Consider the following 15,428-nt stretch of genomic DNA (forward strand, 5'->3'; position numbering starts at 1 on the left):
CAATCAGGGACTGGCAACAAATACTGGCCTAGCCAAAGACGCACACATCCTATGAAAGAATAGACAGCAAGTGAAGTGTCTTCTATTAGGTTTGATCTATTAGGTTTGTATTAAAATACTGTTGCATCTTATGAACATAATATACGCTACTTCAGTTATATATATATATATATATAAGCAGAGATTTAATAGAGGAACTTTCAATCATGAGGGGTCTGGACAGAATAGAGTGGGGAAAACTGTTCTCATTGGTAGAAGGATTGCAAATGAAAGGGCACAGTTTTAATGTAATTGGCAAATGGAACAATGGCAACCTGAGGAAAACTCTTTTCATACAGTAAGTTTGGGATTTAGAATGCATTGCCTGATAGACAGTTGGAGACAATTCAAATGAGACATATAAGAGGAGATTGTATCATTATCTGAAAAGGAAGAATGTATGTGTAGGAGAAGACAGGGGAGTGATATTCATAAGTTGCTCTATAGAAACTCAGCACAGAAACAATGCCTCCTTTAGTACTGCACCCATTCTGTAATCCTTTGTTAGTTGTACTCAGATTAATTTAAAGATCTATGCTAGCCAGGTTAGGCTTCATCCATCCAGTTTACTAAGGCAATCCCTCAGCTAAAATTGCAGCAAGTACTGAATTCAAACTTTATCCAAGCAATTCACCGCAACTGATCAATTCCTTTTTAAAGTTACCATTTTAATAAGCTGCCTACAGTATTTAGGAAACAGTTCCTTATAATATGCTGAATGGATGTACTTCACGCACAATATGCCAACAACCAAGAGAAATATTGTTATTACTAGCTTTATCAGAATCTGATTCAACAAATACATTACCTGAAAGACAGAAATCTCTGACTTTTCCTTTTGTTCTAAGGAACATAGAAAATAGGAGCAGGAGTAGGCCATTTGGCCCTTCGAGCCTGCGCCACCATTCAACGTGATCACGGCTGGTCATCCAACTCATTATACTGTTCCCATTTTCTCTCCATGCCCTTTGATCCCTTTCATCACAAGAGCTATAAAGGAGAAGCAGATTAAGGGCTGAGTTGAGGAGGAACTTCTTCTCCCAAAGGGTTGTGAATCTGTGGAATTCCCTGCCCAGTGAGGCAGTTATGGCTGCTTCGTTTAATGTTTTTAAGGCAAAGATAGATAGATTTTTGAACAGTAAAAGAATTAAGGGTTATGGTGAGCTGGGTCCATGAAAAGATCAGCCACGATCTTAGTGAGTGGCAAAGTACTCCTGCTCATATTTCCTATGTTCTTATGTTCTATATTTATCTCCTTCATAAAAACAGTCAATGTTTTGGTCTCACGATGCTTCTGTGCTGCTATCAAAAATCAAATCGTGATATTCCTTCGTTCCTCTTCAATGGTATAACCATCTGGTTGTCTTTCATTGTCAGTTATTCTCCTCACTAGAAGGTACCACAAAAAAGAAAAAGTACCCCACATCCTATCAAGCACAGAATGGCTCTCATAATGAGCATCTGTCTTCATCCTGATGCAACAGCCCATTGGCTACGTGACCTCTCAGCATTACGGGCTTTGAGATATTGTTACAAATTGGTGAGCCTGACTTCAGTGGTGGGCAAGTTGTTGGAGAGAATCCTGAGGGATGGGGTTTACATGTATTTAGAATGGCAAGTACTGATTAGGGATAGACTTTGTGCGTGGAAATCGTGTCTCACTAACTTGATTGAGGTTTTTGAAGAAGTAACGAACAGGGTTGATGAAGGCAGAGTGGTGGACGTGATCTAAATGGACTTCAGCAAGGCATTCAACAAGGTTCCTCAGGGTAGACTGGTTAGTAATGTTAGATCACATGGAATACAGGGAGAACTAGCTATTTGGATACAGAACCGGCTCGAAAGTAGAACTCAGAGGGCAGTGGTGGAGGGTTGCTTTTCAGGCTGGAGGCCTGTGACCTGCAGTGTGCCACAAGGATCGGTGCTGGGTCCACTGCTTTTTGTCATTTGTATAAATGATTTAGATGTGAACGTAGGAGGTATAGCTAGTAAGTTTGCAGGTGACATCAAAATTGGAGATGTAGTGGACAGTGAAGAAGGTTACCTCAGAGTACAACGGGACCCTGATCAGATGGGCTAATGGCCCAAGGAGTGGCAGATGGAGTTTACTTTAGATAAATGTGAGGTGCTGCATTTTGGAAAGGCAAGTCAGGGCAGGACTTATACACTACATGGTAAGGTCCTGCAGAGAGTTGCTGAACAAAGAGGCCTTAGATTGCAGGTTCATAGTTCCTTGTAAGTGGAGTACCAGGTAGACAGGATGGTGAAGAAAGCATTTGGTATGTTTGCCTTTATTGGTCAGTGCATTGAGCATAGAAGTTGGAAGGTCATGTTGCGGCTGTACAAGACATTGGTTCGGCCACTTTTGGAATATTGTGTGCAATTCTGGTCTCCCTTCGATAGGAAACATGTTGTGTAACTTGAAAGTGTTCAAAAAAGATTTACAGGTATGTTGCCAGCATTGGAGCATTTAAGCTATAGAGAGAGGCTGAATATACTGGGGTTATTTTCCCTGAAGTGTCAAAGGTCAAAGGGTGACCTTTTAAAGGTTTTTGAAATCATGAGGGGCATGGATAGGGTGAATAGTCAAGGTCTTTCTCCCAGAATAGAGGAGTCCAAACTTAGAGGGCATAGATTTAAGGAAATGGGAAAGATATAAAAGGGATATAAGAGGTAACTTTTTCATGGAGAGGGTGGTGTGTGTATGGAATGAGCTGCCAGAGGAGGTGGTGAAGGCTGGTACTATTACAACATTTAAAAGGCATCTGGATGGGTATATGAATAGGAAGTGTTTAGAAGGGTTTGGGCCAAATGGTGGCAAATGGGGCTAGATTTATTTAAGATATCTGGTTGGCACAGATGAGTTGGACTGAAGGGTCTGTTTCTGTGCTGTATAACCCTATGACTCTATTACTAGACAGAGTCATTCTCAATGACCGGAGAGTCTAGAACCAGGACACACAGACTAAGGATACAGGCCTTTTAGGACTGAGAGGAGGAAAATTATTCTCACCTGGAGTCTTGTGAGCCTGTCGAATTCTCTGCCACAGAAAGCAGTTGAGTCCAAAACATTGAATTTTTGAAGAAGGAATTAGAGTTGTTCTCGGCGCTAAAGAGATCGAAGAGGATTTGGGGAGAAGGTGGGAACAGGGTACTGAGTTGGATGATTAGTGATGATCATGTTGAATGATGGAGCAGGCTGGGAAGGCCAAATGTTCTACTCCTGCTCCTATTTTCTATGTTTCCATGTCTAAAGCATCTTTGGTTGGAAACTGAAAAAGTATTTTGGGGATAGGCTTTGACAATGATGTAAATAAGTTGCTGTTGTAAGCAATGATGTCATTGTGACCTCAATGGTCATGTGGTGGAGTTCCAATAAGATGTTGGACCCTCTACATCTCGGAGTATCTTAATGCATAGCCTTACTATTACATACAAAGTAACAATAAATATAAACATTTATGGTTACTAAGAAGTCTGGCCTGAACTTGTATCAAACCCCAAAAGATCCAGCCAAGAACATGATCAAATAGAAAAGATAATTTTTGACAAGAACATGTTTTCGGTCACCTTTTATTTGCTCATAAGGGATTATGTTGGATTTGGCAAATATGTTTGACTTTGAAAATTTTGAAATTGCCGTCTGTCCTTGCCTTTATAAACCCTGCATTTAAACCCATGGCTGGTGACATATCAGTTTGTCGATGATTATGACATATCAGTATGTTATATGGGGACAGAGGGAGAGAAAAAGAAGACAAAGAGGCAAGAGAGACTGTGAGGGCGGGTAATAAAAGGAGGGAGAAAATGAGGAAGAGATAAAGAGTGAGACGAGAGAAAGACAAAGCGGGGAGCGGGAGATTAAACAAAAGAGGAGGGAGGGGAAAGAGAAAGAGTTGAAAAGAAGTGGATAAGACGAGAGGAAGAGAAAGGAAGAGGCAGAAAGGGGAACGTTTTCACATCAGCGGAGATGTGAGGGGCATAGAGAGAAATTGAGAGAGAGAATGGCACTGAATACAGTGGAGTCACAGAAAGGAGTGCCAACTCTACAAGATCCAGAAAGGTAGTGACAATATATCAAGATGATACAAAAGAAATTATTAATATTCACAAAATGTGCTAATGTATAGGAAATTAAATGACTCACTGTTGCATCATGTAGTAACATTAATATGCATTTGAACCAGAAAGACATAATTTTAAAAGCTGCATAGCCTGCATGTAATATCAAGCTTAAGTTTCTAGAACATGAATAATTGAAGTGTTGGCTTTCTACAATAGTGTGGGATATATTGGGATGTTTATTAGGCAAAGAATTGGACTAACATATAATTTAAATTCCAAATGAACTTGTCTATGCGCACCTCCAAGGGCCAATAATCAGTAGTCCATGTTCATCACACTAAATAACAAAAAACAGCCTTCTTTCAGATCTCTAAGAATGTTGTTGCTTTTTCTTTTACCACTGTGCTTTCCTATAACTTCTGTTAAATTGTTATTCAATAAGTTTGTAAAGACGAAAATAGGAACATAGAGTTTAGGAGTTAGCCATTCAGGGTCTTGAACTTGTTCAGCTATCTAATAAGACCATTGTTGATCTATTTATGGCCTCAACTCTACTTTCCTGCCCACCTCCAATACCTGTTAAGTCTCTTGTCAGTCAAGAATCCATCTACTTCTGCCTTAAAAATACTGATTCAGATTGGTCATTTCCATTTTTGATAATGCCAATTGAAAAATCTTGTATACAAAAATACATTCAAGATGTACCTATACTCACCCAACCCAAACATGAATTGTAACAACACTACCTCAGGACTGTGATAGGTCTAACAGAAAGCCATCACTTCTATTACCAAGCATCTTTGTCAGCACTGGTCACATCACATGAACAAATAAAACCACCACTTTCATTGTCACCAACCTGGACCTCATCCAGAATTCCAATGAAGCTCCAGTAAAAGGAGCTATGTAATTATAGAAGCATCTCTGTCTCCTGGGGTAAGATCTCATATGATCTGCCCCATGTATTAACTGAGCTCCACCAGCCTATAATCTGGGGACACTCATCATTTTGGTTGATTTTAGGCACTTACCACAGATGGAGTAGAGTGAAACACTCAGGGATGGGGTTGGATTTGTGCTTGTGAATTATCACTTTGTTATTATAATATATTTCAACATCATATCACAATGGGCATGTGCTTATTCACTACAAGGATGAACAGGTGTCACACCGATTAAGATTACTTATTCCTGGTGAGCAGACAAGCTTTTACAAGTTCCAGTTTTTGTTCTAACAACCCTAATGTTTATGAAACCTAAGCCCTGGTCACCAGTGAAACACGAGCACATCACAGTCCCCAGGACTACCTTTTCTTCTGACTCCTATGATTAACAGACAGAACATACTAAACAAGGAGCAGACATTGGCCATTCAGCCCTCGACACTGCTCCGCCATTCAATACTATCACAGCTGATCTGGTTGTAACCACAAATCCATTCCCCTGCTTACTACCATTGATAACCTCTCACCTCCTTGTTTACTACAAATCTATCTATCTCTGCCCCAAAAATATTTAAAGAATCTTCTTTCATCGCCGTTACAAGGGAGTGAGTTCCAAAGACTCATGGCTCTATGAGAGATAAAAAAATAACCCTCCTCTCTGTTTTAAATAATCAACCCCTGATTTCTCTCATAACAGGAAATATCTTCTCCACTTCTACCCTGTCGAAACCGCTCAGATTTTATATGTTTCAATCAAGTCTCTTATTCTTCCAAACTCCAGAGGATACTATCCTAGCCTGTCCAACTTTCCTCATAAGACAATCCATCCAATCTAGATTCTAGTCTAGTAAACCTTCTCTAAACTGCTTACAATACATTTACATTCCTTAAATAAGGTGACCAATATTGTACACAGGATTCCAGATGTGATCTCACTAGTACCCTGTTCAATTGAAGCACAATGTCACTATTTTTGCTTCAGTTCCTCTTTTGATAAGTTGTCACATTCTATGATCTTCCCTAATTACCAGCTGTAATACAATAAATGACTACAATTTGCTAATTGTTTTAAAGGAAACTTTATCCAGTTCGTAGATGTTGCTTTCTTTTTGTAAATGGGAACAAGTGATATTCAACAAATCCGAAGTGTCTAAATTGGCATGCAATACAGGAAATCCATTTAAACATACCACGTCCATGTTACTTTCCAGTTCAAATCCAACTAATGCACAACAATTGGGGAATATAGAATCTTAGAATTATTACTGTCCAATAGACACTACTCATCCCACCATGTCTGTTCCAGCTCTCTACAAGGTCAGTTCAGCTGGTACCACTCCTCTGTTCTTTCCCTGGAGCCCTACAACCTTTCTCTCTTCAGATGTGCCTCCAATTCTCTTATGAAAGCCGTGATTGATTCAATGTCCACCATGGCTTTAAGCAGTGCTTTCCACTTTGTAACTGCTCACTGTATAAAGCAGTTTTCCCATCTGTCACCTTTGATTCTTTTGCCAATCATTTGAAACCTGTGACATCTGATCCTTGATTCTTCCACCAGTGGGGACACCATATTTTGCTTCATTCCCTTAACAGCAGCTATGTAATCATTTAATCAACTCTTTGAAAGATCTTTTACATGCCTCTGGTTTCTAAACCTGATCAATCTAACTGATTCAACTGAATTCAGTTAAATATTATTAATCTCATTCTCTAAGCCTGGGCAGTCTACTCAGTGACGGCTCTTATAGTGCAGTGGTAATGTCCCTACCTCTGTGCTAGAAGGCCCCATGTACATGTCCCAACTGCTTCAGAGGTGTGCAATGACATATCTGGACAGGTTGATTAGAAATGTCTAGATGCTCTACTTTACACTTTGCATCAATGACATCACCAAAATAGCTAGTGTATATCCAAACAGATGATGTCAGGACTTTATTACCATGGTTTCTGTCATTGTTATATTATACTTCAGCAATGATCTCACAACCTCCCATCACAAGAAGTGTAATAATTTTTTTTAAGTTCTCAAATTGCCTGTCTAATGTAATATGCACTTTTAATGGCCATCACAAACTGAACTGAAAGCAATTTACAGCAGTGGTACAGGTCACGTGGTTATGGCAAGCCAGACAGCGCACTATGTACAAAGCATTTTTCTAAATATTGCCAATCTTGCAAAGTCAAAACATTATGTGTTTTCAAGAAGGAGGTAGATATAGCTCTTGTGTCTTGAGGGAAGTGAGGGGGAGAGCAGGATTAGGGTATTGAGCTCAATGATCAGCCATGATCATATTGACTGATGGAGCAGACTCAAGGGGTTGAATGGCCTACCCCTGCTTTTATCTTGTATGTTTCAAAAAGGGCTTGAGAAGAGAAAATTGTGTTGGTTCAGCTCAGTGAGGCTTATTCCTGGAAGAGTAATTTACTGATAAATCCTTGTTTACTCTCCAAATTGTGTTTCATGATACAATTTACAGTGAGATTAAGTTCTATACTTTTCAATTGCTAATTCCTCAGTTAATTATCTGCAACACTCCTATTCAAAGGATTTCCCCGATAGCTTCTCAGGTATCGGCCAAGCTACATAAAGGCCCCATGATTGATCCTCAGTTGTTTTTTTTTTCTTTATTCATTAACGGGACGTGGGCATCGCTGGCTAGGCAACATTTATTGCCCATCCCAAATTGCCTAGAGGGCAGTTCAGAGTCAACCACATTGCTGTGGGTCTGGAGTCACATGTAGGCCAGACCAGGTAAGGATGGCAGTTTCCTTCCCTCAAGGGCATTAGTGAACCAGATGGGTTTTTCCTACAATTGACAATGGATTCACGGTCATCATTAAATTCTTAATTCCAGAGATTTTATATTGAATCCAAATCCCACCATCTGCCATGACGGGATTTGAACTCAGGTCCCCAGAACATTATCTGGGTCTCTAGATTAACAGTCCAGTGATAATACCACTAGGCCATCACCTCCCTGCATTGTGCATAATAAACTAATATTAAGTGGACAGAATTAAGAACAGAACAACTTGTTTCAGAACAAATGAGTTGGGGAGAGTTAAAACTGTCATGACCCTTGACAACTTAACCAAGCTGCACCATTGACCATGTCACAACGAGTTAACAGCTAGCCATGGATCATCTGACTGTCTCTGCCAACTCAGAGTTCAGATTTATGGTTAGGTTTAGGACCAGACATTGATACTTTCTTAAAATTCAGTCACAGGATGTGAGCATTGCTGGCTTGGCCAGCATTTATTGCTCATTCCTAAATGATCTGGACAATTGAGTGTGAGTATCTTCTTGACCCATTGCAGTCCTTGGGGAGGAGGGTCACTTCCAGTGCTGCTAGAAAGAGGATTGCAGGATTTTGACCCAACAGCAGAGAAAGAATGGCAGTATGTTTCCAAGTCAGAGTATTGTGTAGCTTGGACAGGGACTTGCACATGGTGATGTCCCCATGCCACCCCTCTAGGTACTGGAAGGTGCTGTCAAAAGATTAGAATTAACCACTGGATAGAATCAGAGTTCAATATTAGAGTTGTCCTGAGGATTCAGGCGGGAAAGTTAACCTTTGGTGGTTAGTGAGAACAAAAATTGCTGGAGATCACAGCGAGTCAGGCAGCATCCATGGAGAGAAAGCAAGCTAACATTTTGAATCTAGATGACTCCTCATATTAGGTTTGCTCTCGTATTAGGTTTGAGGATTAGTGATTATTTGCTGGGATTAAAAACCACTGATCACTAAGTGTTGGATTCCCAACTCTTGCTTAGAGCAATGATATTTTTGATATAGCACATTTAACACAGGAAAACAACTCAATTTTGTGGAAGAGAGTCTATCTTTGCCTTGGCAAATGACCATTAGACTAGACCAGAAAAGCCCCTAAACTATCCTACATTAATTGCTGGGAGAAACATTCCTTTTGGCCACAGAGTTAAATAGAAGGGAAACCAGGAATCACCTGATCCTGTTGAAAATAATTCCATTAAAATACAAGACTTGTAAAATTAAAAAAAAAGCAGCAGGCTTGGGTGCTCTTGAGGCACAATGGTGGTATCTCTGCCTGAGTCAGATAGGCCTAGATTCAAATCCTATCAACTCCAAAGGTGTGTGCTCACATCTCTGAACAGGTTCATTAGAAATGATCTAATGTACAAGGCTTTTGAATATGATTGCATTTTCTGCCAAAGCCTTTCATTCGATTTAGAAATGATTTCTCAGCAGAGAGACTGACTTGTTTGGAAAGGCATGGCTAAATTTTAGAAGTAAACAACAACTGTGGTAGAAGACTGTGGGAGTCACAACTATTTACATTTATGTATAATTTTTAATGCTTCAAAGAAAATTAATTAAAAACAAAGTTGTGTTGGCAGGTATATATGATAGTATAACCCTCTGTTTCTGTTGAGTACACCATTTCAGAAACATATCAAAAGCTAGGCTAACATCTCACCACCGTAAGTTCATTAGCAGTAAAATCTCTACAATTGTATAGGATTAGTCTTCATTGGGTTTCTAGCTCCACTATTACAAGTCATAGGAAGTCTTTAAAAGATAATAAATGTCCAAAGACTTAGTTATCAGTGTCCTATTTTTCTAATGATTAAATGAGTTGAAACTGAACCTTGTTTTCTAAAGCTTATAATGCATTAATATTGTTGCACTACAATCCATGTTGCAGTTTATTAAATTTGTTTGAACCACGTGTTTAATAAGAATTGAATCTTGCTTTAAGAGTAATATCCCATTAAGAACCTAGGATAAAAGGTCAAGTCACACAGCCCACAATGAGGACATAATTACCTGCAAATATGCAGTAATCCTGGGTCTTGCGATGTCACAACATCCAATGAAGCAATGTTGGAGAGGAATGGGAGCCAGCTGAAGGAAATGCATAAAATGCCGATTGTGCATCTCCAACATGAAAGAACACACCTAGATGACTAGAATATGACAGAGTACCATGACAGCCAACACGCTGGCAACATGTGTGTGAATCAAGAACAACTAAGAGTTAAATCTGCATTTCCAAAAGGTTATACCACGACAAGATCTTAGAAGAGTTGTCAAACCACTGAATTGATTTTTGGATTCTTAGACTTCAAAACTCATACATTTTACAATCTCTACCTGTGTATAACTAATTTTGTTATTATCCAGTGATCTATATGTTTCCACTGGTAACATAAAAGATCAATTTTTGGAGAGGAAGATGAAGATGACTATATCACTAAGAGTAATGTCTGTGTAAAATGCAGGTGAACCAAATACCTGGATGTCAACACATGACAATAGGCCAGAGTCATTCTGCATTGTAACACCCTAGCCAAAGATGTGTCTAGAGATTCTCTTCTGCTGATACTAGTTTAGCTGCAAATAAACACACCAGAGATCTTCAAGTAAGCGGAATCCTTGTATCTAATCTGTGTTACATAGAGAATGGTCTGACTGGGGTGACCACATCATAACTTGAGCTACTGCTTTGGTTTCACTTAAGGAACACATCGTCCCGGCCCATCCATGAGCTCTTTAGGTTTTTCCAGATTTTCAGTTGGAAGTTGAAACTTAGGTCTTCACCAGTCACCAGGTTGTGGTTGGTGATGTCTGCAACTGTCCAGGAGAAGCCCCATCAGGAAGCAGGTTCTTTGTCAGTTTGTAGAGTGCGATGTTTGTACCAGCATGGACCAAGCAACTTCAGATGGCTATGTGGAGTTTATTAGTGAAAGCCTGTGACAATGTGAGTGTTTTGTTAGCTGCCTGCCAATGGGGGTGTTCTTTGAGGAGAATAATTTCCCTGCAGACCTTGGAAGGTTCAATATATGTAGGCACAGAAAGCCACTTTTAGCTGTGTTGGTCTCAATGTCCCAGAAACAGTTGTATGACTTCCTGGAAGTGGATATCTACCAGCTGGTGTGGTAGATCCTGAGCCAAGTTGAGTAGGGGTACCCTGAGATTTGGTAAACTGGGGCAAGTGGAGTCGTTTAGAGTTCACTGCTACCCACCAGTTTCCAGACAAGATCCACTCTCGCCATGACCTTACCTCTGGTGTTTTGGAGATGTTGTTGGCTTGTCAATGTCCAATCAAATGGGATGCCTTGACCTTGAGGTGTGGCAATGTGATTGGCCAGGGTGTAGATTAGCTCAGTTGGCTGGATAGCTGATTTGGGACACAGAGTGATCAGAGTGGGTTCACTTGCTGAAGTAACTGCACCTCACGCTTGAAGTGTACAGACCCTCAGGTTAAACTCACCACCAGCCATCTTTCTTTCTTGAGAGAGCAACATTCAGTCTTCTTGAGAAAGTGACCTTCACTTCACAGAGGGCTTGAGTTATAGGAAGAGGCTGGATAGGCTGGGGCTATTTTCCCTGGAGCATCGTAGGCTGAGGGGTGCCCTTATAGATGTTTATAAAATTTGTGAGGGGCATGGATAAGGTGAATAGCTGAGGGTGGAGGAGTCCAAAACTATAGGGCATAGCTTTAAGGTGAGAGAGGAAAGATTTAAAAGGGACCTAAGGGGCAACTTATTCATGCAGAGGGTGGTGCATGTATGGAATGAACTGCCAGAGGAAGTGGTGGAGGCTGGTACAATTACAACATTTAAAAGGCATCTGGATGGGTATATGAATAGAAAGGGTTTAGAGGGATATGGGCCAAATGCTGGCAAATGGGACTAGGTCAGATTGGGATGTCTGGTCAGCATATACGAGTTGGACCAAAGGGTCTGTTTCCATGCTGTAAGATTCTATGATCCTACAGAAAACTGAAGCAACAGATTAGCTAATGACTGGTCAAAGTCTTCATTTTCCACAATGAGCTTCCTGACAATATAGATCTTCAGTGATTTTTTTTTTCAAAGTCCTGAGGTTCTCCGTGTTGATTACAGCCAATGAAATACTTCAGTATTGCAGTCACTATTGGAAGGCAACCAGTTTGCACACTTCATTTTAATTTGAAATAATGAACTAAAGCTGGGGTGTTGGTGGTGAGTTAACTCAATGGACCAGATGGCATTTCGCTCAGACTAATGTTAGCAATACAGCTTTAATTTCCATTCCAGCCCAGCTATTCTTGGGACCTGCCTCCTGAAGATAAAAGGCTACTGCAAACCACTGCCAAAAAAAGCATCTTAGGAAGGAACATCTGCAGGCAATGAGCCAAGGATCTGTCTTCAAACAGATTAGTGACACTTCAAAAGAAAACCATGATGAATATTAGAAAAGAATAATCACATTGGAGATATTTACATTGAGGTTTTATTTAAATACATTTTTCAATTCATTTATCAGCCAGCATTTATTTCCCATCTCTACTGTGCTGCCTTCTTTAACCACTGTAGTCCTATGGGTGGAAGTAAACCCAAAACACTGTTAGGAAGTGAGTAACCAGCACTTTGACCTCAGCACAGAGTAAAGACAGCTGTATATTTCCAAGTCAGGATGGTGAGTGACTTGGAGGGGAACATGAAGGTGGTGATGTTCCCATGTATCTGCTGCCTTGTCCTTCTAGATGGAGGTGGTTGTGGGTTTGGAAGGCACTGTATAACAAAACTTGATAAGTTACTGCATAATGAGCATTCATATTTTCTCTTGCTTATTAACACTTTTTTCTATTGTCATATAACATTATAGCATTGAACATGTAAAAATATAAATCTCATATGAACCTGTCTAAATTTTCACTGTAACCAAATGCCTTAATCATTATCAGAGTTCTGTTGAGTTATGGCAATGTTCAGTTGACATTGCAAGACATGAAGACAATGCCCGAAGCCTTTAAAGGCAAGAAGAAAGGAAAGGTTTTCCTCACACAGCAGAGGGTAGGTTTTTATTAAAACAAATTTCTTGATGCAATTCCAGCAAAGAAATTGATTTATTTGGAATTACCTTCTCTCTAAATGGTTGCCTATTCATCAGGTGATATTCATACCAAAGGATCAGTCCAAGCCAATGAAGTCTTTCTCAATGCCTTTTCATTACATTGAAGGCTGCTCTGTCAATCAGGGCTTCTTGGTTTCCAATTGCATCAAGGGTAAAATTCATGCTCAGCCTGGAGGTAAGTGACAAAGCAATTGTCATGCATGAAAAATAAGGTGTTAAAATGTTCAATGCACAAATAGGTAATTCTAGATGATTCAGGAAGCTATGAATGTTTTTCAAAAATTGTGCTTAGTCAAGGGGCACAATTACCAACTGAAGAGAACTTTTAGCAGCAGGTTAAGTTCAATAACTTCCATATCAATCCTTTAGTAGTGTAACATATTGGTCTGTTGGAAGCAGAACCAAGTTACCTCTCCATTGAAAACACAGCCAAAGTCAGATGTACCAGTAAAGCATCAGCATTTTCCAAGCCCCAGCACCAGACTCTCTTTTACATGGTTCTGCATTTTATAATTACACACTGATAAGTTACAATCCAATCTCTTGTGTTTGTCTCTTTTAAAATATCCTGTTCTACATGGTAAAGCAAACTTAACATTTATTTTAAGCTTCTACCTCATAAATGATGTGAACCATCTTCCCATCATGAAAATGCTTACACCCCTTGTGAAAAATAATATTGTGGCTTTTCCTTAGAAAATCCTGATTTATTTTTCTGTGCCTAAAGTTTTGTTTTTCCCTGTTAACATTCCATAAAAACCCATGTTTTCCCAAAACTTGAATGGCATTCCAAAATGTAAAGGGGGAGCAGGGTATGAAAAATGTTTGTGTTTGCTCTTTTATCTTAAACCTACTAACATCCCACCACGCTCACTCTTCCAATTACCACCATATCTTTACTTGAAACCTATATTGTCAATGCTACAAAGCCAATGGTCCCCTCTTATTGCTCCTAACCTGCTCTCTGCTCTTCCACCTTCTTCACCTGCATCTCTCAGTTGCCTGCTGTTAATAATGCTCTGTTATGATTCCGTACCTTTGTCAGAGTTCCTTCTTCCTACAATTTTAAAATCCTGACTCTTGCTTCAACCTGGCAAATGCAATGTCATTTGTGAATTTGATGAGAGTGGCAGGGGTGAGCCTCATTGGAGGGATTCAAATATGGAATGCCAAGAAGGAGGGGAATGGATTCAGGAAGTGACAACATGTTCAAGAGCTTTCCAGAATAAAGGGAGATTGGAGATGGAATGGTTATGTGCAAGGACAGTATGGTTCAGGGTTGTTTTTTTTAGGAGAGAGGTGAATGTGGCAGATTTGCAGGAGGAGTAACAATTGAAGAGACAGAACCATTAATAATATCAACCAGTATTGAGACCAGGATGTAAGTTGGATGATCGGCGGAACAGGGGAGATAGGAGAGAAATGAGAGACAGATGAGAGTTCAAGACTGGGGTAGGGTGAGCTTTAGAGAGCATTTAGCTTGGTGGGCCAACGATGCAGCACAGGCAACTGGTCATATTGAGAAACAAAAACGGAAATTGCTGGAAAAGCTCAGCAGGTCAGGCAGCATCTGTGGAGAGAAATCAAAGTTAACGTTTCAAGTTGAGAGGGCCTTCCTCAGAACTCAGCTGATCATATTGTCGCTTGATCTCAGTCACAAACAAGTCACTGAGACGTCACACACGTCTGGAGGTCACAATGGAGGAGACTGGTGAGAGGAACAATTTGTAGTGGAGAAAAGCAGATGGGGTTGGGAGGGATAATACTGGAATAGAGCACAGTTTTAGCAGACGAGTACAGGATCTGATCATATTCTGCCCAGCCAGATCTGGCAGTTGCCTGCCAAGTCATTTTGGGTCTGTGTCTCTTGGACTTAAGGAAGCGAATGATGAGGCCTACTCTGGAGAGTGCAAATCTCCAGGCTGAGGGACATTGAAGGCTTTATTGTGGACAAGGGAATCAATGGAGGGATGAGGTTGCATTTGAGCAAATCAGTAACTGTAGAGACTGTTGTGTATTACTGCTGTTGAGATAAATGGGGGGGCCAAGAGCTAGATAGTTGGGATGCTGAAAGCACAGTTGTAAGTGAATTAGTGAATAGGTTTTTATTTACAGGAAATGCAGACATCACTTCAGCTTGTCTTTGACGGGGAGGGCCCTGTCCTCCACAAACAGAAAGGACATGTCCAGCCATTGTTCCTCTTCCAGCTAAACAAAATCTTGGTGCCAACTGATTCGTGAAAGTCAGAGTTGGTTTTCCTTTCTTAAATTTAAATAAAAGCTTGGGTGATAACAGTTCCCCGCAGTTTGGGGAGCATGCCTCTTTTTATTTGTTATCAATCAAAAAGAAAAAAAAAGCAAAGTTGTAAATACTTTAGCTGGGGCATAGAATTGAAGAGCAGGGAGATAATGCTGGAATGGTATAAACATTGGTCAGGTCACTGCTAGACCACCATCTGCAGTTCTGGAATCCACATTACAGGAGGCAAGTGAT

Source organism: Rhincodon typus, chromosome 21 (assembly GCF_021869965.1).
Source record: "Rhincodon typus isolate 14 chromosome 21, sRhiTyp1.1, whole genome shotgun sequence".
In the NCBI taxonomy this organism is placed as follows: Eukaryota; Metazoa; Chordata; class Chondrichthyes; order Orectolobiformes; family Rhincodontidae; genus Rhincodon; species Rhincodon typus.